The following is a 25,703-nucleotide window of genomic DNA, read 5'->3' as shown; positions in this document are numbered from 1 at the left end:
AAACAAAATCTCGCCATGTGACTTCAATCTAAACACAAATAGTGTGGTCCAGAAGAAACTAAAAGAGAAAAAAATACATGTTGAGTATCACCTTCCGTTGGCGCTACTGGGGTCCTGCTAACATAATTTAAAAAGCTGAGGGCAGGTGCTCCTGGGTGGCTCAGTCGGTTAACTGTCTGACTGTTGATTTCGGCTCAGCTGGTGATCTCAGGGTTGTGAGATCTAGCCCCGCGTCAGGCTCCAGGCTCAGCCGGGAGTCTGCTGGAGATTCTCTCTCCCTCTCCCTCTGCCCCGCCCCCTTCTCTCTAAAAAAAAACCCTAAATAAATAAATCTTTTTTTTTTTTAAAGATTTTATTTATTTATTTGAGAGAGAGAATGAGATAGAGAGAGAGCACGAGAGGGGGGAGGGTCAGAGGGAGAAGCAGGCTCCTTGCTGAGCAGGGAGCCCGATGCGGGACTCGATCCAGGGACTCCGGGATCATGACCTGAGCCGAAGGCAGATGCTTAACCATCTGAGCCACCCAGGCGCCCTAAATAAATAAATCTTAAAAACAAAACCAAACCGGGCGCCTGGGTGGCTCAGTTGGTTAAGCGACTGCCTTCGGCTCAGGTCATGATCCTGGAGTCCCGGGATCGAGTCCCGCATCGGGCTCCCTGCTCAGCGGGGAGTCTGCTTCTCCCTCTGACCCTCGTCCCTCTCGTGCTCTCTGTCTCTCATTCTCTCTCACAAATAAATAAATAAATAAATCTTAAAAAAAAAAAAAAAACCAAACCAAAAAAACTGAGGGCACTGTAAGAAGTGCCCGACCTCAACAGAACCTGAGACCCAGAAAAGCAAATGCCATATACTGCTTGATATCTGTGATATCCACTCTCTTTTTCTAGTAGAAAAATATAATTTTTTGATGATATATAACCCAGGTAAAAACCTACATTTTCCAGCCTGTCCTGGCCTTAGACATGGCCGTGTCCCCAAGCCCTGCCAATGGGGTGTGAACAGAAGTACTGGGATCAAAGTCTGGATCGTGCCCTCTAGAGAAAGGGACCCGGTCTCCTCACCCACCCCGGCCCTTCCTGGTGGCTGGAATGTGGCGGAGCAGGTGCGGGGAGCCAGTCAGGAGCACGAGGTAGAGCAAAGCAAGAAGAGAAAGGAAGCACTCCAGTTTGCTTACGCTCAGACCGTGACAGACACAAACGTCTATCTTGTGCAATACTGTGTCTTGTTTAGGCAGCTGGACCTGCATGCTGACAAATGCAATGGTTTAACCTAGAAAGGATGAGGCAGCGTGGCCCAAGGGAGACCGTGGCCGATACCGACAACCCTCCATCATGCCCCCCACGCCCCAGCGCTCGGCTGTGCTGCATCCACGTCTTTGCTCCAGGGACAGACAGTAGCAGAAACATCCTCCTCCCTCCTCGTGACCTCACAACTCACCCAAATCCTGCCCAACCTGGGAGATCCCACATGCCCAGCCAGAAGTTTCACACTTCTTCAGATATTATTAAGCTACAGCCCCAAAGGCAACATTTGATTGTTAAAATGTTTAATTTGGTTATTAGAGTAAATTTAAAAAATTCTAACTTAGTTATCAATATTTAAAAATCAGGAGGTTTCATATAAAAATTCAGGTTTTAGCTTCTCAAAAAAAAAAAAAAAATCAGAGGATCTGGCACCACTGGGCCCAGGACTTGGGACATTGGTTTGTTTTTATCTTCTAACCTGAGTTTAGAACAGTGCCTGCTACTCGTACGTATTTGTTGTGTGAATGAGGAAACAGTTTCCTTAAAGTCTACAGTATACTCCCCATCACATTCCCAGGCGCTTGGTAAGTGTTTGGCACTAAATCTGTGCTAAAATACATCCCCCAAATGCACCAGCCTTCAAGAACTTACGGATAGCTCATTTAATTCTCTTAACACACGTCTGTTCATTAATTCAGTCACATATTCATTCAACAAACAGCAACCGAACATCTAGGATATACCAGGCATTGTTCCAAGCATGCGGGACGTGAACAGAATTGGCCAAGGTTCCTGCCCTTTGTGGAGTTTACATTCTAGTCGTAAGAGACAGATAAACAACAAATCTTTTAAATAAATCGTATCATAAGTTAGAAGGTGATACGTGCTTTTGAAAAAAGAAAAAGAGCAAAGGGAACGAGAGGCCCTGTGGAGGGGGTAGGCTGGGCAGCAGATGCCAGTATGAAACGGAATTTTCAAGGTAGGTCTTACCTGAAGCCAAAAATGAAGCAAGGGCTTGAAGGGGTTGAGGGAGAGGAGAGAGATGGTGCAAAGGCCCTGGGGTAGAAGCACCACGTGCTTGAGAGAGAGCAAGGCAGCTGGCTGGAGGAGGCCAGCCAGCCCAACACTGGCCGCACCATGTTCTGGAGCTCCTTGCTCATCAGCAAGCATCGTGGGAAGCAGGCCAACGATGACTTCAGGTGTTAAAGATCAGATAAACACTGGAATTTGGAGGATCAGAAATAAATAGCAGAGAATGCCAAAGGCGGACGGGAAGTACTCAGCATCATGCACCAGTAACACTTAAGTTCCCTTTGGAAGCAGAGGCTCGAGGGGCACGAAGAACAAAGGCAGCCTCTGCAGCCGGCCTGGCTGGGAGTCTTGGCTGCATTGTCCACTTGCCGCTCATCCTTCCTGGACCCTCCCAGGCTCCCCTCCCTCCTGCACAACTGGGCTCATCACTTTGGAGTGGCCCACAACCAACTGCAAACATTCACCAGGAACACCGGCTTCAATCTCAACTTGCTCCCTAGCCTCCCTCCACCCCAGGGGAGCCCACATTTCTGTGACTTCATAAATCTGAACCACAGCCCACAGATACATTTAACCTGTAGCGCACCTCTCGAGAGTTCTTTTTGCTTTAGAGCCCCCTGTCTTCTTGCCTGGACCTCCAGCCCCTTTTCCTCCCTGTAGCTTCCACAGACACACCATTTTCCTCTTTCAAGGACTTTTTAAAGAGGAAGAGGGGGAGTGTCTGCCTTCCATGAATCCTGGCACTCAAGGGCTTGGGGAACTGGTCAAAACCATATATATTCACACTGAACACATGCAGGCCAACTCCTGTCCAGCTAAGGGGTACCTCCTGGAAACAACGGAACAATTCCCAACCAGGCCCAGGGCGGATGGGACAGGAAGCGGGTTTCACTCATGAGTGGCCTGGGAGGGGGCAGGAACCCTCTCCTAGCTGACACCTCACAGCTCTGAGTTTGTGAGAGTTTATTCTCCCTCTGTCCCCACAGATTTACAGCCCAATAGCAGAATTCTTTTTGAATTTGGGGTCCCAACTGGCTCTCTCCAAGTCTCAACTGCTCCTCCCCCGCAAAAGCAGCGTGAAAGCAGCTCTATGAGGCTGCTTTTGCATTAAAAACCAGCCGCTGCGGCGCCTGGGTGGCTCAGTCAGTTAAGCGTCTGCCTTCGGCTCAGGTTATGATCCCGGGGTCCTGGGATTGAGTCCCGCATCGGGCTCCCTGCTCAGCGGGGAGTTTGCTTCTCTCTCTGCCCTTCACCCCGCTTATGCTCTCTCTCTCCCTCAAATAAATAAATAAAATCCTTAAAAACAAATAAATAAATAAAAAGAAAAACCAGCTGCAGATAATGCCAAGAATGAAGAAGAAAATATCTCGCCTAGCACACTGTTTATCTCATGACCTTTTACTTTAAGTCCCTTAACTTTCTTTTGTGTGTGTGTGTGTGAGTCTGTGTGTGTGTGCTTTTTTTTGTGGCTAAGCTCAGAATTCTGACCCACTTCCATGCACACAACCATATTTTCCAGAATACAGGGGCATCCAGCGGGCAATGAGCAGTCTCCTCCGAGAGCCAGCACACAGAAGAGGCAGCCAGGTGAGCTCCCGGGCGTGGCATTTGCTCGCTGGCACTCCCTCGGACCAGACTGCTGGGGTGAACTGGAAAAGCAGGAGCACCCTGCCAGCCGGTGACACAGGCTGGGAGCACCTCATGCCACCTCCCAGGCTATCATTTCTAACTGGCCGACCAGCAGCCTTTCCTGTCTCCACTGGGTTAGAGTTTATGTTTTTCAGGAACGACATGGGGCAATTTACTATGGTGGAGATAAATAAAAGAAGTGATCATCAGCTAGGCTGTGAGCTACAGTGTTATCATCTGATTTAGAGAAAAGGAGGTAAAGGGTCATTCTCACGCCTTAAAGGACACGAGCAGAGAGGAGCATCTCCCAAGTCACTCTCTTGCAGGTTGGGACCGGCTTTAGGAACGAAATGACCTAGGCCCACACGTGCTGTTCACTTCAAAAGATTTAAAAATTCAGACATTAAAACAAAAGATTACTTTCTCTTATTCTCCTCTGTAAATACCTGCAAATCAGAAATAAGCTGATACAAATAAATATGCCTTTACATGTAAGATAACACCTTACTTGTACTAAAACATTGAGAAGATAAATATGAAACTGGGTAAGAATGTTAGAAATAGTTTTATTGCATTTTCCCCCTATACTTGTAAGTACCATATGGGAGCACCTACCAGATGGCAGGTGCTTGTCTTTTAGCCCTAGAGGGATAGTCCAGGTTAAACATACCACAATAGTGTGGTTTAGATTTGATCAATCAGCAAGAATGCAGTTGCTACAGGAAAGGTTATTAAATAAATTATTGCTCTGATGCATGTTTTAAATTACTTCAAGGTAAGTCTAGGCTACACTGAAAGCTATCAAGTCTCATTTTGGCCATAAAGTAATTATTTCTCATAGCATAATAGCATTTTTGTCCTGACACCAGAATGAAATGGCTGGGGACCTTTAGCACCAACGGCTCAGGCTTTGGGGCCATATACACCTGTAGGAGAATCCAACTTCCACCATTTATGAGTTGGGAGTGCTACGACATCTTTTTTTTTCTTTTTTTTTTAAGATTTTATTTGTTTATTTGAGAGAGAGCACAAGCAGGTGAGGAGAGGGAGAGAGAAGCAGACTCCCCGATGAGCAGGGAGCCTGGCTCGGGACTCAATCCCAGGACGCTGGGCTCATGACCTGAGCCGAAGGCAGATGCTTAACCGACTGAGCCACCCAGGCGCGCCTATGACATCTTAAATAACCTTCTCTGTGTACTTATTCTTCCTCTATTAAATAGGGGGAAAGAACACCTTTCCAGAAGAACTCGACTGAACTTAAATATATAAGAGAGATATATGTAAGGCAAAACATGAAGTAATAAATAGAAGTTCTATTACAGTCCCTGGCACGCAGTAGAAAAGTCAAAGAAAACCAGCCCCTTCTCACATGAGGTGATTAGGGAAGTGAGGTTAATTGCCTCTGTCCCCCAGTGTTGATTTCTGTTATAGAGATCAGAGATGATTGATGTGGAGGGACTTGCTTCATTGCAGTTAGTTTTTGACAGACACTCTCAGTTATCCACCCAGCAACTACTTGCCCCCCATGCCCGCCATGTTTTCCTTGCCAGCAGGCGCTAACCTCACCAGAGACCTTCCCGTTCCCAGTGTCCCTTGCACTCAGGACTAGTTGGCTAGTTGGTAAGTGACCAAATCTTGGACAATGGGACCAAAAGGGGAATACTATTGGGAGGACTGTGAGAGGTTTTCATCTCTAATACCAGGAGACATTCTGGAGAATATGTATGTGCCTTCTCATTGGCTGGACATGTGTCTTCATGCAAGACTTGAAATGCAACTGCCATCTTGCAACATGGGAGTCAAGCCTGAGAAGCTCTTGGTGTGCCAAAGGGTGGAATGAGGTGGGATTCTTGTTGAGGTTGCCGCGGTGCCGAGTTTTACCCTACAACTATCCTCCTCTGAACTGTTGTTACCATATAAGATGTAAGTGCCATTGTTTGGGACACTCCCAGGATTCTGTAAGATATTGCCTTGATATAGGGTTTCTCTGGCAACGTAACGAACTCTTCAGCTATGTAATTCCTTCCAATGGCAAAAAGTAGTGATTCTGTATCACTAAAATAATAATAATAGAATTCTGTAAGATTTAACCATTTTTGAATATCTCCAAGATATTACATCTTCTTTGATTAAAATGTAATTACTATTTAACTCTTTCTTGATGAGTCAACCGTATTTCAATGTACCTGCCCATAGCAATGCTTTGCTCCATTTCTCATTTGCTCTTATATACAAAATCAATTAAAAAAGAACTGCTTTATTTAACTTCCCTCTAACTTGTCTTTCTATCCTTTTAATTTTAGCTCACTGATGAAATAATTTACACTTATTTGTAAAATTAAAGTTTAGACTGGACACGGATCTCAAGGGGTCCCCCTGTGAGTAAACTGTATGCTGATTACAGTGAAGGTGCTACATGATTTCCAAACTGGCTACACAAAGACCATTTTCTTACCCTTTTTTTTTTTTCCTCCACTGTCTCCTAGATAAGAGCAAGGTGAGTTCTGGGCAGGTGAGGGATTATTGTAGCACTATATATCCTTTAATATAGCAAAAGAGCTATCATCATCATAATGACTATGAACAGAAAGCTTTCCTTCCCTGGTTAACTGGAATAACCCGCTAACCCTCACCAAAGCCTGAACAGATAGGGGTCATTTGAGCCTAGAGATCAAATGTGCAACCTCCAGGGTCAGACCACCTGGGTTCATATTCTTGACTCCAACCACTAAATGCAGAATGGCAGCTTCTCCAGCTGCAAAGTGGGGTTGAGAACAGTAAGTAAGGAAAAGGATGCCTATAAAACATAGAGCACGATGCTTGGTGCTAACAAATGACCACACCATCATCTGCATGTTACAGATGAGGAAACAAGAGTCCAGAATAGGGGCGCCTGGGTGGCTCAGTCGTTAAGCGTCTGCCTTCAGCTCAGGTCATGATCCCAGGGTCCTGGGATCGAGCCCCACATCGGGCTCCCTGCTCTGCAGGAAGCCTGCTTCTCCCTCTCCCACTCCCCCTGCTTGTGTCCCCTCTCTTGCTGTATCTCTCTTTGTCAAATAAATAAATAAAATCTTTAAAAAAAAAAAAAAGAGCCCAGAATAGATAAGTAACCTGAGCAAGGGGTGGAGCAGGGACTCAGAACTAAGTGCATAGGATTCCCGAGTTCAAGCTCAAGCAGCACGTGATAGTTGATGGTGAAATCAGGGCAAAGTCAGATCCTTGGGGCTTGGATAAGAATGATAGGATTTACTGCAGAAATGAAAGTTCATGCCTTTAAAATCATCTGACCCAGGGAATATATATGGATGTGGTGTGGGGGGGCGGGGCAACTGGGGAGAAACTCCTTTATTTTTAAAGATTTTTTATTTATTTATTTGACAGAGAGAGACACAGCAAGAGAGGGAACACAAGCAGGGGGAGTGGGAGAGAGAGAAGCAGACTTCCCACTGAGCAGGGAGCCCGATGCGGGGCTCGATCCCAGGACCCTGGGATCATGACCTGAGCCGAAGGCAGACGCTTAATGACTGAGCCACCCAGTCACCCCTATGAGAAACTTCTAACTACTGACTGGAGTGTTTTAACGGTTATTGTATTATTCAGGTTTTCTGCTTTCTCTTGGAGTCAATTTTAGTAGCTCAGATTTTCTATTTTTCCCCCATTTTATCTGTTTGTCAAATGCAGATAGTGTTCTCTTCAGATGTTTTAAATTATTAATGGGTCATGGGGTGCCTGGGTGGCTCAGTCGGTTAGGCGTCCAACTCTTGGTGTCGGCTCAGGTTCTGATGTCAGGGTTGTGAGATCAAGCCCCATGTTGTGCTCCATGCTCAGCATGGAATCTGTTTGAGATTCTCTCCCTCTCCCTCTGCCCCTCCCCCTGCCCCCTGCTCTCTCTCTCAAATGAATAAATAAATAAAAGCTTTCCAAAATAAATAAATAATTAATGGGTCTGTAATTATAGTTTTCATTCCTAATATTAATTATTTGTGGGTTTTCCTCTTTCTTTCTGGGTTAACGTTGTCAGAAATTTAGCTACTTCATCAATGATTTCCAAAGAATCAGCTTTTGGGCTGGTTTTTCCTCGCAACCTTATCTGATTCATTTCTGTTCTTATTTTTATCATCTCATTACTTTCACCATCTTTAGAATTAAGATACCACTTCACTTCTAGCTTCCTGAGGACTGTTCCTTGTATTCTATGTTTCGTGATTTTTCAGCAAATGTATTTAAGCAGAGAAAAGAGAAAAAGGAAATTTCAGTTCGGCATTACAAATATCTGATTCATAATCTTGTCTATGCCAAAAAAAGAAAAGAGCATTCATTCCCTTCACTTGTTTTATAGTCTGTGGATTGACCACCTGGAATATGGAGTTGAAAAATTCAAACACATAATTATTCTACCAAGACTCAGTTCAATTCAATTATGTGCTGGTTTTTAATGTAAGTTCTAAATTGTGGTTTTCAAAAGGCATTTCACATGCACATAAATGTGCTGATTTAGGATTCTGTTTTTTTTCTTTTCTTAATGAGATGATCCAATTAATATGCATCATAAAACACTTAGAAAATGAATCTGAGGTATCGGGGAGAAATTCACTTTTGTACAAATTATTTTGTTATCCTAAAACCATACAAGTTAATTTTGTTATTTTGCTGTTGAGGTACTAAAATTTCCTGGAAATTATGCCTTCTAAAAATAAGCCATCCAAAAAAAAAAAAAAATTAAGCCATCCATAAGCCACTAAACTTTAATGTATACTTGAACATACTTCCCTTTTTTTTGCTGCAATAAGCTTGTAACAAAATACTATCCAGGAGTTATCTAATTCGATGAAGCATAATGAGTCAGAATAAATTTTAAAAATAACCTCATTTTCTTGCCTGCCTGTTGCCTGAAGCTCAGAGATACAAGGTCAGTCCTTGGGCATTATGAATCCATTTTATTTAATTTTCATAGATTTCCTAAGGACAGTCCATGACCAAGATGAATTGAGCCCAGCACTACTACTCAAAAGCAAAAGCTGTCCTCGAATACTTCTCAAGGAGCCTTTCTCCAATGCTCCCCGACCACAGGAATTGTAACAGTTCGACACGTTCCCGTGGACAGGCGATCACATTTTCGGTTTTGTACTAGACAATCTCTTCGACACAGTGGACCAAAACAAAATTGGCTGTGTCCTTCCATAGTCTTGCCTGGCAGGCAGTCCATTTAAAGATGCTTAATGAGCCCCTCACGCTGCCAAAGTGGTTAGCAGGGGCCCGCAGGGGCCCGGCTGGCTTCTGTGCCTGCACGCTCACCACTCACCCGCTTCCTAATTTCCCGCCCTGTCACTGACATCCCCCTCCTCTACGAGGAGTTTCCTCTGACTGTGGTTCCCAGGCCACCTGCATCGTAATGACTTGGTAGAGGAGGAGAGCGCCTGTCACAAGAAAACAGATTTCCAGATGCCACCAAGTCAGATTTTCTGAGAAGATTGCCCCACAAATCTCTATTTTTACCAAGCACCCCAGCAGATCTTGATGCACATGGAAACCCGAGGCTCATATCAGATAAAACTGCCCTAAGACGGCTACAAATAACCTCCTAAAAGCCTGGCCTTGACCAGCTGCATATTCCCTACCGCAGCAGGAGCTCCTGCCTAGACCTCCAGGAAGTGGAGGTGTCCCCCCACACCTGTCCTCACCCTGCATCTCAAATATTAATTTTCTGTCTTTCCCGTTAACATACCTTTATTCCATAGGACACAGTTTTTCATGACTCGACTGATGCTTCATCCGAGCGTTCACCCTGTGTCTTCAAATGTCTTCCATACCCTTCCACCACGACACCCAACTGTGATTTCTCACTCAGTACGTTCCACGGCTAAATGCATCTTTCCTACAAATATTGCTGGCTCCAAGGAAATCCAGCCCTTCATTTATTTGTACAACATTATTTATTAACGACAGTCTGTGCTAGGAGCTAGTGATACAATGGTGACCAAAGAGACAGATCATATCCGATCTTACGACACGAACATTCTGCTAGGGGCAGGGTGAGGCAGAGACGTGTGGGAACTGCTACAAAGACAAAATACAGGAAACAGAGACAGTTATGCACTTTTTTTTGCAAAACAATACCTCAGAAACAACCGCGTGTCGTCCTCAGTGCAAAGGGAGGCAGTGTTTTGCCCCATTATCGGTGATGCCAACTTTGATCTCTTGTTTTAAATCATGTCTGCCAGGCTTCTTCCCTGCAAAGATACTAATTTTTCCTTCGTAATTACAAAGTATCTTTAGGGAGTTACTTCGAGAATCTGCGAATACACCTCGGCCCACTAACTGTAGCGTCCAAGATGATTCTTGCCTGAACAATGATTAGTATGGCGTCTGAGAATGGCAAATTTTCTATTTCCATCCTCCCTTTGACATTTCTTAGTTTAGGTGGCATTTTTGGTTGAAGGTTGTTTAGTTTTTGTACAAAGTGTTTACATTGCAGCCTCTTAAATGGTTCCATCTCTTCTTTACGGGATCGGGTTTTAAAGGTCCTCAAACCCACTAATGCCAAAGAAACTTCCTAAAATATGTCCACCAATCTTTTCTTCCAGTACTTTTACGGTTGGATATTTCTGAATAAATACATTTGATCTGTGTGGAATTAGTTTTTTGTAAGGAGTAAGACAAGGCTACAGTTTCCTTTTACCACTAGGCGGAATGGCCCTGAAACTCCTCAATTGCACTTAGCTTCTTATTTAACTCACAACTTTGCCCCATAAGGTGATCTGGCCAAACTAGGCACTTAGTACATATTTATTAAATTAAACTGGTCTCTGCCAATTACACCTCAATAAAGCTGAAAGGGGGGAAAAAAAAGTCTAGCAGCAATGGATAAAATCATAGAGGAGAGGAACTGGCCCCCCACAGGATAGGAGGCAATTGTGGATAAGGTACCCCAGATCTGGACTGAGTGGTGAAATGACTGAAGAAGGATAAATAGTTATTGAGGGAGATTCTGAGGAAAAGACATAGACCTTGGAAGTTAAGCGGACATATTGAGGTCTGGGACAAAAGCAGGCAAAGATACTGTCAATGCTGACGCTGGAATGGCAGATGGTGGTGCTTCTGACTCGCATAGAGGAAACTGAGTGAACGGTACCAACATCTAATCAATTGCACAACCCCTGCCCAAATCGGGAAATAGCCCCCCTGTGTCTGCCGCCTCCCTGAAGTCCACAGCCAATCTGCCACTGCACACACACACATATACATACACGCGCGCGCACGCGCGCTCACACGCTCATGAAAAAATGTTAGACCCACCCACATGCAGAGAGTTTCCATAAAACAACTGGCTATTGCTCTTAAAAAGTGTCCAGATGATGAAAGACAGAGAAAGACTGAGGCACAGTTTCAAATTAAAAGAGAACTCGGAGAAAAGACACCTAAATGCCAGGCACGATCCTGCAGGGGATCCTGGACCAGAAGGATGCTGGGGAAATGTGAATAAGACCTGTGCATTAGACAGTAACATTGTGACAGTATTACTTTCCTGATTTTGATAACTACTGTGATTATGTAAGCTGTTAATATTTGGGGAAGGGGCGGGGAAAAGGTATACAGAAATTCCATGTACTATTTTTGCAATTTTTTGGAAGTCTGACATGATTTAATTTTTTTTAAGTCTGACATTATTTTAAAGCATTGTTTTTAATGCTCAATTAGTACCTTAAAATTAGTACCTTAAAAATCCCTCAGAAAGGAAAAGGACAACAAAAGGAAAAGAGTTCCTATCCCTTGTGACAGTTATAACATCTATCGCTTCTAAAGCATAGGGAGCATTTGCAGAAAAATAAGAAAGAGATAGAGTTGAATAAAAACAGGCAAATGGAATGAATGAGTCACAAGAGAAATATAAACAACTAAGTAATATGAAAAATGCTTCATTTTTCTAATAATTAAGAAACCACAAATTGGAACAAGACATCTTCCTTTATTTGATTGATAAAATTTGCACGATTGATCATACTAAACATTGATAAGGATTGGAAGAAAAATTAGCAATTTTTTAAATAATATGCATTCCTGTTAACCAAGCAATTCCAATTCTAAGATGTCCCCTTAGGCCATATAATATAACACACACACACACACACACACACCTCCCTCCCTCTCTCTCATCTCAGCATGGTTTAAAAATATGAAAATTTAGGAAGTAAAAATATCCATCAAAAGGGTGTTACTTAAAATAAAGATATCTCTAGTTGATGAAGCCATTAGAAAGGACTCACACCTACACGTACTGAACCAGGAAGATGTCCAAGTTCTAGCATTATTAAGTGGGAAAAGAAGCCAGTTGTAAAGTAACATATAAAGTATGACTCCATCCTTGTGATGCTCATACATATGCAGTTAATGTATATGGGCATTTGCAAGAAAAAAGTCTGAACAACACACACTGAATTTTTCCCAGCTGTTCTCTCAAGGATGGGATCATGAAGGCCTTTCACGTTCAATTCATTCATTTCTGTACAGTTTGTTACCAAGAGGTATCACTTCATAATCAGATAAATTATACTTTCGTGACATCTATCAATTTTGAGTAGGTAGCTCCAGATTTTAATCCTGGCCCTGCCAGGTTCCAGATATGTGAATTTGGGTAAATTACTCTCTGAGTCTGTTCCTCCAGTCCAAACAGAGCTTAATTGTGCCCTTCTTCCTTCACAATATTTTTAAGGTAGTGGGTAGCTATAGTAGTTTACTCAGGGGCTTTCTAAACCCAGAGGAGCTGCCCTGGCCTCATGGCCGAGCTGAGTGCCGGGAAGAGCACGGAACTGGCTACAGGCCTTTAGAAACACAGAGAAATCCGCTGCATAAACCCTTCACAGTCACTTCTGCCGAATTCAAGGCCCCAAGTGCTCCCCCTTGCTCCCTTCTGCCTTTTGGTGACAAACCAGTTGGCTTTGCCTGCCTCTTCCTTAATTCTCTGTTTCTGGACCAGATGCTGTGTGTCCCGAGCGTGGGTCTAACACTTGTTTGCACAGGTTAGTCCCCGGCTCAGCAAGGCACACTGGTAACCTAGTGCCTACCAGCAGAGGTCTAAATACCCTTCCTTGGAGGCCCTTCAGTGCCAGAGACCTGACCACTTTTCTTGGGCACGAAGAGACTTTGTATCCCATTGCTCCCCACCGTATGTCTCCCTGCTACTTCCCTCTTTGATCAAACCCTCTTTGCTCCATCCCAACATCTGCCATTCAGGATGTGTGATGTTCCGTCTAAATATTCCCACCAACCCTGTGGTTTTCTGATTCCCTCCATCCAAAAAGTGGTATTAATAAGAAAATGAAACACAATATATACTGCCGTTATAAAAACTCCAAGATGGCCTTACTGTATACGTTATTACTTAAAAGTAGAAATACAAATCTGAATATGAAATCAGATCTAGCTCTTTATAGGCTTCTTTTCTCTCAAAGGGTGGTTTATTGACCATCTGCACATTAGAATCCTCTGCAAAGCTTGTTAAAATGAAGGTTCCCGGCCCCACCCAAACTTACTGAATTATGTCAGTGGGATGGAGGCCATTTTGGTTTTTGGAGACTAGTTAAGGACACATCACCCCAGTTATTTAACTAAGTCTTTCAATAACGTTATACTTGGCAACAGAAAAATAACTTTTATGTGATAAGAATGTGATAGCCATCTACAGGTCTTTAAAGCTGTACTTTAATCTCATGGCTTTTCCATTAATTGGAAAAACCAAGTTCTGCACCCACTAATGATTCCAAGTGATTTTCATCTTTTTTGTTTTGTTTTGTTTGCTGAAAGTACTGTCTTGATTCAGTGAGCGTTTCTCTGACCCATTTTTACAAAAAAGAGCTGATTTCAGGCCTCTCTCTTCTAATTTTGTTCCACCCGTCCTGTCTATTTGTTTCTATTAAAGAAAACTTATCTTGTGGAACAGTTCATAAACCAGCCTTTCAAGGACAAAACAGACTGGAAAAAGAACCTGAGTCAACCTATCAGAAGATTGAAGCATGAACCCACAGACATAAAGGCCTCTCTACATCTCTTCTTCGTGGTTGAAATGCACATTTCTGGTGTTAAAAGCTATGGCTCTAGCAACAGGGTGAATAAAATCACATGGTCCTTAGATGAGCTGAATGTAACCATAAATGCGATTACTGATTCTAGTTTTCTTTCTGCCTTTAACTAAAAGGTGCAGAGCTGGTTGTTGCCCCAGCCATTGACGTCTGAAATGCTATACCCATAAGGGACCCACACTGCAGCTGCTTTCTGAGCACCTGCAAAGGAAAGCAGACAGGCAATGTTCACCCTGAGCCAGGAAGGGTTAATAATGAGTCATCACCCGCCTCCTGTTTCCAAATGACCCAGAGGGTCATCAAGTCAAACAATCAAAATGAATAATTCCTGATGGGTCCCTGAACAGTTATCTCTTGTATGAGCCTGAGTTGATTCTCTGGTTCAGTTACTATGATGCCACTAAGAAAAAGTATAGCAAAGGTTTTAAAAAACAAAACACCAAATCCACCGGAACTCAAATTCTTTCATCCTTAATAAGGGTTTTTTTGTTTGTTTGTTTGTTTAATTTAGAAAAACGTTTGTCTCTGGTGCTCTTTCGCTCCCTGGGAGAACAAGGCCACAGGGCATCTCGTTCAACCTCCTGACTTGCTTGGCATCTTAGGGGCGGTGGTGATAACCCCAGGCTACTGAAAGAGGGACTGATGAGCTAGCTTGGCCCACGAGGGCAGGAGGTGTGGTGAGAAAAAAAAGTGCTTGCCAGCCAGCTCCTCCCAACCCACAAGTAGGCTCCCAGTGATCAATCCCAGGTAGGAAGCCTTCCAGGCTCACCACGGCCACAGGTGGAGACCCGTGGCCGTCCCACCTTTTTTTCTTTCTCTATTATCATTTTTTAAATTTTTTTAAAGATTTTATTTATTTGACAGAGAGAGACACAACGAGAGAGGGAACACAAGCAGGGGGAGTGGGAGAGGGAGAAGCAGGCTTCTGCCGAGCAGGGAGCCTGATGTGGGGCTCGATCCCAGGACCCTAGGATCATGACCTGAGCCAAAGGCAGACACTTAATGACTGAGCCACCCAGGCGCCCCACCTTTTTTTCTTTAAATCAGGTTTAAACTCATAAAACCCTAAAAACAGTTCCTTTAAAAATAATTGAACTTTAGGGATGCCTGGGTGGCTCAGCGTCTGGCTTCGGCTCAGGTCATGATCTCAGGGTCCTGGGATCGAGCCCTGCATCGGGCTCCCTGCTCAGCAGGGAGCCTGCTTCTCCCTCTCCCTCTGCCTCCCTGTCTGCCTGCTTGTGATCTCTCTCTGTCAAATAAATAAATAAAATCTTTAAAAAAAATAAAAGGAATTGAACTTTGGTTAAATAAATGTATAATTGATATGAAAAATTAAATCAAAGGATGCAGACAATATTTTTAAAGACGAGATTTAAAAATTTTCCTCAACTAAATAGTACCCATTAACTTTTTACAAGACCAAGGAAAGCTTCTGCCTCCTTAGAAGAAAGCAATACCAGTTACAGATTTCTGGAAGCTATTTATAAGAACGAAGAATTACAAGAACTAATGTAATGCTAAAATATTGAAATCAGTGATGATGTATTCCATCCTAAAGAAGCTCTGGCGGAATTACGGATTTTTTACTCTTTGTTGCTCTGGCAGTCTTCCCACCTATAATTAAAATGTGGCCTCTTAAAATTAAACATAATTACCTCAACATGACAAAAAATAGCTAAAATTATTTTGCCATTACTCTCTAAAATATTCTGAATACAAATGGTTGTTGTTTTAAAGATTTATTTATTTATTTTAGAGAGAGCCAGTGAGAGGGGAGGAGGAACAGAGAAAATCTCAAGCAGACTCTGGCTGAGCATGGAGCGTGACGCGGGGCTCGATCCCATGACCCCAAGATCATGACCTGAGCCAAAATCAAGAGCTGGACACTTAACCGACTGAGCCACCCAGATGCCCCCTGAATAACAATGGCTATGAAATGTCATCATAACTCCACTGCGGCTCAAGAATGGAAGACATATGAGACTCTGGGGGTGTAGAGATGGGCATAGGTGGTGGATGGTGTTTTCCAGAATGCTGATATCTTCCCAATAATACAATATACACATACTCATTAGTAACATCTCTCCTCATACCCAGTGACTCCTTACATATACTGTGTCTCCTTAACATAATGTATGACATAGTATTTATTATATAATGTATAGAGATGTATATAATACACGTCATATATAGTCTATACACTGTATAAACCCTATATACCCTATATTATACAAATACACAGTATTACATTATATAAATAATATATAATGGATACATTATAGTGTTATGCATTCATTAGGGAGACGTATCCTCTCTGCCTCCAGCAAAGAATCACTGAGTATAAGGAGATGTAACAAATGGGTATTCCCTGCATATGTCACCTGTCAGAAACAAAAAAAAGCCTGTTTTTCAAGCACATGTGAAAACGCACATTGGAACACCTCTTAATAAAGAACTTCATGAAAAGGGGCACCTGGGTGGCTCAGTCGTTAAGCGTCTGCCTTCGGCTCAGGTCATGATCCCAGGGTCCTGGGATCGAGCCCCGCACTGGGCTTCCTGCTAGGCGGGAAGCCTGCTTCTCCCTCTCCCACTCCCCCTGCTTGTGTTCCCTCTCTTGCTGTGTCTCTCTCTGTCAAATAAATAAATATATAAATAAAATCTTTAAAAAAAATAAAATAAAATAAAGAACTTCATGAAAAATTACGATTCCCCAAAGACCAAAACATCTAGGAAAACTAGCAAAAATTCTGTACACTGGGTATTCATTCTATATTGGAGATGGCCAATTCCACAATGGAAATGACTGGCGCCCTGACTCTCCAGGGGACCCGCACCCACGTTTCCTGCCCCAAGTAGCATTCCGAGCACCGCGCATGCAGGATAGCAGACAGCCCTGTATACACGTTATGAAAGCAAGCCCTGGGGTCATTGTCTGCCTTTCACTCCCAGCTATGACCCTGAGCCTCTTTGTACTCAATTTTTTACTCTTCAAAATGATACCTATTGCATAAGGTTGTTTTATGAATTAATAATAACAACACATACAGCACTTAACGTCATGTCAGAAACTTCTAAACACTTTTCATTTACACCTACTTTATTCATTTAACCCTGCTCCAAACCTTATGAGACAGAAATGAATACCTCAATTGAAAAATGAAGAAACCAAGGCTCAGAGAAATTAGTAACTTGCCCAAGGACACACAGCTCGTCAATGGCAAAGAATCCATGTTTCTAACCATGCCACCATCCTTGAGATGACATGTGTTAAGGTTTTGTACAGTGCCTGGTACTTTATTTATTAATAAATATCTGGCCAGTGTTTGCAAGATTCTGAGGTTACACCAGGGCTCAGCAGGAAAGGATGCTGTGATCAACCGAGGGGGAACAAGTGAGGTCATGGTCATGGTCAGGTGCACTGACCCTCATCCACATATGACATTGGTCTGACTGCCTAACATTCTCCCTTGTCCATTCGGTGTCATTGGGATGCTACGTCAGGCCATCATTATCTGCCACTAGATTCTACCCCAATTCCCTTCTTCTACGAATCCACTCAAGTGCCAAATAGCCAGGTGCCAAATACTCTTCTAAAAGGACGCTTTTGTCACTTACTCCTTTCAATGAACCGACCTTGAATTGGCCACCTCGTCTAATCAAAATGCCACACCCTGGCTTTCGAGGGCCTTAATAAGACATGGAAAGAACATTCCTTTAACTCAGGTTCAAGAGATCAATGCCTACTTACCAAATAAATCCTTAATAAGAATGGTTATGCTTAGGGCGCCTGGGTGGCTCAGTTGGTTAAGCGACTGCCTTCGGCTCAGGTCATGATCCTGGAGTCCCGGGATCGAGTCCCGCATCGGGCTCCCTGCTCAGCGGGGAGTCTGCTTCTCCCTCTGTCCCTCCTCCCTCTCATGCTCTCTGTCTCTCATTCTCTCTCTCTAAAATAAATATGCTTAGGGGTGCCTAGGTGGCTCAGCCATTAAGCGTCTGCCTTTGGCTCAGGTCATGTTCCCAGGGTCTTGGGATCGAGTCCCGGGATCGAACCCCGCATAGGGCTCCCTGCTCAGTAGGAAGCCTGCTTCTCCCTCTCATACTCCCCTTGCTTCTGTTCCCTCTCTCGCAGTCTCTCTCTCTGTCAAATAAATAAAATCTTAAAAAAAAAAAGAATGATCATGCTTCATTACATAGAGAACAGCAGTGTTGATGTTACTTCAAAACCACAGTGATAAACAATGTTTTATTTTACATATTTATTTTGAACATAGCCCAATAGAAAAAAATTTTAAATGTTGAAGGATCTCACCTGACTTTTGTTCAGAATGAAACAAGCTTGACTGAAAGACGTAAAGGGAAGGATACCAAAGAGAAAATGTTATTATTAATGTGCACTCTAATGTTAATATCCAGGTAAATTTCAGACAGCTTTCTTATCTTTCACTCTGAAACTAGATCATGAACCACAGGGTAAACTTCTAAGGATTGGGGACGGAAAGTCACCCTATTTAAAAAAAAAAAAAAAAAGGTATAATACCCTTAATATTCAAGATCAGAGAATGCACCCATTTCCAAGAGTACCTTGAGAGGCTAACCAGAGCAAACCAAAACATACGAATTATTTGTATTTATATCCAGGGGCTGCTTTTAATAAATCTAAGTTACTAAGTAACCAGCAGTCTGAATTAATATCTCTAAGGCAATCACATCAATGGACAAACATAACATGGATTTAATTTAAAATTAAAAAAATCAAACAACATAGGTTTTGAAGACTTAGCAATTTGCCAAATGTTTAATTGGCTCTTCTACTTAGCATGAGGAGATACAGGAATGTACCAGAAGTTCACCTGATTTGCTTAGAAATGCAAATCATTTCTGACAAAAGCCACATCCAGATGTAGCCACATCCAGATTATTCCTGAGTTGAACATTCTGATGTCAACTCAGGATTTCTGAATGGCCACTCACATGTCCAACTGGACAATTCACAATTTCAGATAGCTGGGATGAGCAAGTCAACAGGTACCAATACATTGCTGTCTGCTTGCTTTTGTTTTGTTTTGGAGGGATTCTTACAGTTCCTTTGGTTGAGGAAGTCAGTCTTAGTTGAGTGTATCAACTGGGCTTCAATTGGATGAAATGATTGCTAATTCATACCAAGTTATGGCTAAAAATCATCCATACTAGAAGAGGTGATAGAGTTAAATTGGGAAGATAAACATTTTAGAATTGCTATTCACGTAACAAATATTTATTGAGCAGCTGTAATCCATTAGCCTAAGGGACCAAAAACTCACTCACATATTCTCAAGGATGACCATGAGTCATTTCTCATAGTTTCAACTCAAGTTACTTACAAATCCCTCACAGTGCTGAGAAAAAAATGCTAGCTTTGGGCACAATCATAAACCCAGCGGATTAAAATGTAGTCTAACTGGTAAATGTATCCTTCCAGGTAGGCAGCTGGGATTCCTGGGCACCTCTCACATTCCTCCTGCCCCCTCATATTTTGAGCAAGAAGTACCAGGCTTTTCTTCTCTGTAAAAGGCAACCTCACTTCTGGGATTGTACCTGTAAGTAGGCTTGGGAAGGGTCCTTAAAGGAGGAATATGAACCAAGCTGTGTTAAGTCCTATGTGCCGAAAGTAAAAAGAGGTAGCTATTACTAGCAATTCCCTAACTATTTTTATCTGTCTTTTCAGGAGCCAACCCCAGAGACATTCTCCTCTCCAGGAGAAACCTCTCTGGGGAAGATACCCTGGGGCCATGATTCTGCCATTTCTTCCTCCAAGCCTCTCACCGGTAATGGGTCCTACCAAAAGACCCAAGAGTAGGCAAGAAACTGGCCCCCAGAAGTTGGCAATATGAATCAAGGGCTAGGATTCTCTGCCTGATCATTTAAATGGTGCTTATTTCACGAAAGAGTATAAGAAAGCACATTTCTTCTTAAAATTCCCAAGAACCAGCTCATACAGAAATGACAGCTGAAGTATATGCAAAAACAGATTCCTGAGGGGCAAACTATTTGCTGTCTATATGCTTGGACAGAAAACAAGCAGCCCGTTCATTTTCTAGGTAGATTCCAGTAACATTTCATGTCTTTGAATGAAGATGCTGCAATGGAGAAAATGGGAAACAAGAGGAGTGTGTTTCTCAAAGGCACTAACCTGAATTAGAAAGAAACAGAAATATTTAGAGGGTAACTACACAATGCCTACAAGACTGCCAACCGAAAGGAGGTCTGGAAAGAAACAGAACACAGTGGCTTAATCTCTGTGTAAAACCACCATAGAAAAAGTAATTCTTCCCCTCCCCCTCACCCCCGACCCCCAATCTTGGAACAGGATATCAAACATCCAGGTGTAATTTAACTGCTGGAACAAATCTGCCATATTGACCTTGACAGGGCCTTGAATCATGAGATCGTAAATCCGCACCCTAGATAGCCACGATCATTTTGGACACCCCTAAAACCCAGGACTTCGTTTCATTCTCAGTGATTAGCAGGATGTTTGCAAAGCAGGGTGCTCGCTGGGGCTTACTTTGAAAGATGTCTGTTGTACTTACATCAAACACTGATTTCCAGAAAGCCACCCCTCCCCCCACGCCAACCAAACACAAGACTTTCTCCAATCCTCTCTATCAGGTTCTGTTTCCTAAACAACTTATTACTTATACAACTTTAATTTTTTTTTCCTTTTCAGTAATTAGAGCACCTTAGGCTCTTGGATCCGCAGCGGGGGTTGTTTCAGAGAGTTTTGGAAAATTATGTCTCAGCCACATTCCACTTCCTTTGTGGACTTCATTAAAAGGCTTTGGTTAAGGCTTCAATGATCCAGGTGAGGGGACGTGTCTTAGAGTCGCTGAGAGAAGGCACAAAATCAAACACCATCTAGAAAGGCGCGCCGCTCGTCCTGCAGGGGTGAGGGTCCGTTTGTGCAGCGCGCCCCAGAAGCAGAGCGGCGGTCCTTCGGGACGCCGGACCCTCCCCCAGGCTGCATCCCCAGTGGGAATCAGAAGCACACTCGCAGAGGTCGCCGCCGCAGTCCCGCCCCGCCACCGGCAGCCACGGCTTCCTGCCTTCCCCATCAAGGTGAACGCAACCCCTAGGGGCCGGCGGGGGCCGCGCCCCGGCAGCGCGGCGGAGGCGGCCGCTCGCAGGACCGCCAGGAAGGAAGTGAGCCCCGGCAGCGCGCCTTTTCTCCCCGCCGAGCAAAGCCCGGGACCGGACGCCGCGGGCGGAAAAGGGGCCCGCGGGCACCTGCCCCCCCCGCCCCCGCCCCCGCCGGCGTGCCCCCTCGCCCCGGGCCGGAGCGGGCTCACACTCACGCACGCGCGCGTCCACTCACCAGCAGCCCCCGGTGTCCGGAGCCCGCGTGGGACGGCGGCTGTCCCCGCGCCTGCCGTGTGGCCTTGGCATCCGTCTGGCCGCTGCAGCCCGCGCCGCGGTGGCTTTTGCTGGAAGGGCCTGCAGCCGGGTGATGTGCCCCCCCTCCCCGAGCCCCCGCCCCGCCCCGGTGAGGAGCGCCCGCTCGCCGGCCTTGGCCGTGCCGTCCCCGCTTCTCCGCCGCGCCCCGCTCTCCTCCGCCGCCGCCGCCCCTCGGCGGCCACGCTGCCCAGAAGCCGCACCGAGCAGGTCCCTGTGGAACCCACGCGCAGGCCGGCCGACCCGAGCCTGCAGCCGGCCCCGCCGCCGCCGCCGCGCAGGTCCCGGCCTCCCCGGCCCCGGGGCCTGGGCGCCGCCTCCGCCCCTGCCTCCGCCCCTCCTCCGCGGCGGCGGCTCCCGCATTCTGCAGAGAAAGCTCGCGGGTGGCAGGCAGCGAGCCCCCGCGGCGGGCCTAGGGCGCCAGGGAAACCACCCGCAGCCACTTTGTCCTCCGAAGCGCTGCGCGTCACCTCCCCAGCCCGAACCCCTGGGACTCTCGTGCGCCACCATGGGCTTCACCCCGGCGGCCCCGAGAGGGTGCCCTTTGAACGCTGCGCTGTACGCGCGCCCCGTGCAGCTGGACGTGGCCGTGACCCTCGCACGGGAGTCCGAGGAAGGCTGGCGCGTGGGTGGAAACCCCACTTAGTCCTCGTGTTAGGAATTCGCCTGGAGGGTCATCCATAACGCACCCCCACCGTGAAACGCGTTAGTCCTCTTCCTTCCCCCCCACCCTCCGGGTAACGCGGACGAGTCAGCTACCTTCTGGGTATCGTGTTATTATCCTGTGGCGCGTTTTTTAGTATGGTCCTGGCACTGTGTCCGGCACGATCAGCGTGAAATCTTATTTCATCCTCTCCACAGCCTTAGGAAAAGTGCTCTCACGTTTCCCGTGATTGCGACCCGGAGAAGTAATTTGTCTCTGGTTACCCACTTAGAAAGTAGTACGAGTTAAGATTTAAATTCTGATCTGACGTCACTACACGGTATTTCTTTCTGTCGCCCCAGCAGATTCTATGAATTTATAAACATTTTACAAACACTGCTTCTGCTGGAAGAAACACAGACACTGTTCTGCTTTTCCCGGATTTGGGGAGGACGTTATTTCCAGGAGAAGTGATTGCAGAGACATGTAGTGAAACATTGGCTTTTCCTTATCTGCTTTTCCTGGGGAGACCAAATTTCCAGCCCTGCCTCTGGCCCCAGCTGAGCTTCTGAGCCTCAGGCATGCCCCACCTTCTTAGGCCTCATCTCCCTGTTTCGGTTTTGAAAATGAAGAGGTTTGACTCTTGGAGGTGGCCTGCAGCCCTGATTTTTGAAAAGTGATGGTGTCATTGTTTTTCTCATTTTGAATTTAGTTCCAAATTTTAAAATCAGGAAATTTCACAAAAACGCAGACTCTTGGTCTGTTCTGAGAAGTTGAAAGAATTGGCAACGTTTGGTTCATGGTGGGTTCTAGCAACCATCAGCTGAAGCCAAGTCAGAGGTGTCCCCTTGACCCTGGGATGATGCTCTTCAGTTTTCCACAGTCCCCACCACCCCCGTATGCCTCATGCCACTGACATTTGAAGATAGGATAGACATTTGAGTTTGCAGTTCTGGACTAGATAATCTCATGACCCACTAGACAATCTAAAAATTCAGTTGTAATTAAAAGATTAATCAGATTCCTAAAAAATATTATGAAACAAAGAATTTTACATAAATATTTATAGTGGTCATTGATCGAGGTCTTGCTACCTAGAATCCAAATGATCATAAAAGCCAAAATGGCCCAGTACTCAGTCTCCACCCCCTAGTATCCCCGGCACCATCATGTGACCTCAGTTCAGCCCATCAGAGATTCCTATCCAGGTCTTTGAATCCAGAGTCTGACTCAAACAGGAGACATTTTAGAAATAATGTCATTATCTATGAAGTGATGTTTGTGCTCCTAAGCAGCAGTGCTAGAGGTAACAGACATGTCCAGTGGCAATACCAAGCGGTGTCCTACGTGGACTGGGTGACATGTTCTGATTCCAACCACCCTACCTGTTTGATGAACCTGATGCTCCAGCCTTCCTGTCTGTTTTGGTTTGCTACCTGCTGGCTTTCCAAGACATTTCTCTTCTGATTAAGCGATCAGAATTGGTTTCAGTGTTGGCCACCAAAACTCTGATCCAGTGACTTTTGGGATGATCCGGGTCTGCCTCCCTTTCACTAATTGAATTAATGAAAAGTGGGCAAAAGTGTCTTTATTCACCTTTTATCTTGGAATTTTAAAGTGTTCTATAACTGTACCTGCACTTTCTGTTTTTAAATATTTTATTTATTTCTCTGAGAGAGAGACAGAGCACGAGCCAGGGGAGGGGCAGAGGGAGAGGGACAAGCAGACCGCCCCCTCTGCCCCCCACTGAATCGGGCTGATTCCCAACCCCGAGATCAGAATTGGGACCAGCCAGGGCAGAAATCAGATGCTCAACCCCCTGAGCCACCCAGGTGCCCCTTTACTAGCACTTTCAAAGATTTTATTTTACTATGAGCCCAATATGCAATTTTTAAAAAAAGATAGGATTTGTTTTCTTTACTAATCATATTAGCAAAGATAGTGTGTAAATAAACATTGCCCTCAATACTGGTGAGGGTGCAATGAAATGAGCCCCCTCATCTGGTGGTGTAGTTTTGATACACTGCCAAGGAAAGGAATTTGTCAGTGTGTTAACAGAAGCTGTGAAATGTAGCCTTCCCTGCAAGTAATTCTACCTCCAGGAAGGAACTGGTCCTAAGGAAATCTGAAATGGGAAATAAGATTTCTCCATTGAGATATTTATCATCAACTTTAGGCATTAAAGTTAGGTTTATGATGAGTTTTAAATAACATTGAAGCTGCTCGTGATCCAATGTTAAACAAATCAGGATATAAAATGGTGTCCACATATAATCTCAACTAGGTGAAACCACAGGGGAAAAATCTAGAATTTATTAAAATTACCCCTAGAGATTAACTATGGGCAATTATCCTTGCCTTCTTTACACTTTACTATAATTTTAATATCCTATAGTGGGCATGCCTTCCTCTTATTTAGGAAAAAAGATTATTTAATAATTACAAATACACCGAATTGGTAGCCAGGAAAATATGAGGTTCTGCTTATCACAGTGCCTCGTTCATAATGGGTACGTAATCAATATTTGAGGTAAGAACGAAGGTAGAAAGAAGGGAGAGAGGGACGAAGGGAGTAGGGGGTCACACTGTTTCACAAAGAATGATGAATTAAGGGATTGTGATTCCCCTGTCATTTGCTTAGTTGATGGCATATATAGAAACAAGACAGCGCATTCTAAATTGCTTTATGTTTAAGAGTTTATTTATTTGAGAGAGAGAGAGCACAAACGGGGGGAGCAGCAGAGGGAGAGGGAGAAGCAGACTCCCCGATGAGCAGGGACGCCGATGCGGGACTCGATCCCAGGACCCTGGCATCATGACCTGAGCCGAAGGTAGACGCTTAACCGACTGAGCCACCCAGGCCCCCCCTAAATTGCTTTATTAAGTAATGCTGCATTTGAGTGTTTCCTAATTGTGGTATGTGGCAAAACACTGAATATCTTTCTCATTGGAGGAGTAACATGGAGCCAACACTCAGACTTTGTCCTGTCCCAAGGCAGGAGATCTGAGACAGATCTGGGGTGGAAGAACCACAGGGTATTGGTGTTCAAGACAAAGAGGCCCCTTTTGCCTCTGATTGGCCGCTATATGGAGGGCCTCCCCTCTCTTTGGGGCCCCAAAAGTCCAAGAGTTTGGAACAGTCTCTAATCGCCACATCTGTTGACATCCTAGGGGAATCTTATTTGTTGGCACTCACAGTACAAAGATTAAGTGTGCAGGCTTGAATTTACATAAGTCAGGAGACCAAAATTACATTTGTACACTCCTGTAATTGTTTGGTGTTTGCACATAAAGTGATAGTCCCTGGGGTAATAACCGCCCTCACCCGGGGTCCTTGCTGAGTCTAGATGGACTGGAGTCCTTGTTCTTTGTTTAGAATTTCCTGGCTCTGGATTATCTTTAAAGTCAAGGGAAAAACAAGAACTCTAATACCCAGTTGATTCTACAGGAAGGGATATTCATCTCAGAGATTATGTGCTTAAAAGCCTGTACCTTAAAAACATGTGTTCTTAAAATTAGGGGTTTGCTGTTGTTCAGTCCAATAGTTCTCAAAGTATGGCTCAGTGACCCTCGAAATCCTTTCAGATGGATTTCAAGATCAAAGGATTTTCATAAACACATGAATACATCATTTGACTTGTTCACTCTCTTT

The 25,703-nt window shown here is 44.5% G+C and overlaps 1 protein-coding gene across 3 annotated transcripts in view; it reads right to left on the bottom strand.

Annotated features, from left to right (window-relative positions):
• Window positions 1-22,286, bottom strand: part of STAMBPL1 (STAM binding protein like 1) — a 50,259-nt gene extending 27,973 nt beyond the window's left edge. The window contains exon 1 of one of the 3 annotated variants that reach the window (XR_006791272.3): window positions 21,332-21,842. The gene's annotated coding sequence lies outside the window, so the exon portion shown is untranslated. Of the gene's footprint in view, window positions 1-21,331; window positions 21,843-22,167 lie in introns of those variants that run through there. The other 2 variants (XM_064594576.1, XM_045877743.3) reach the window with 2 other exon arrangements.
• Between the last annotated feature and the right edge of the window lie 3,417 nt (window positions 22,287-25,703).

This window comes from Mirounga angustirostris, unplaced genomic scaffold (genome assembly GCF_029215605.1).
Source record: "Mirounga angustirostris isolate CCGP_5_RB_7025 unplaced genomic scaffold, mMirAng1.0.hap1 SCAF_6, whole genome shotgun sequence".
Classification (NCBI taxonomy): Eukaryota; Metazoa; Chordata; class Mammalia; order Carnivora; family Phocidae; genus Mirounga; species Mirounga angustirostris.
Note: the sequence above shows the minus strand (reverse complement) of the source record. Positions and strands in the feature narration are given on the sequence as shown.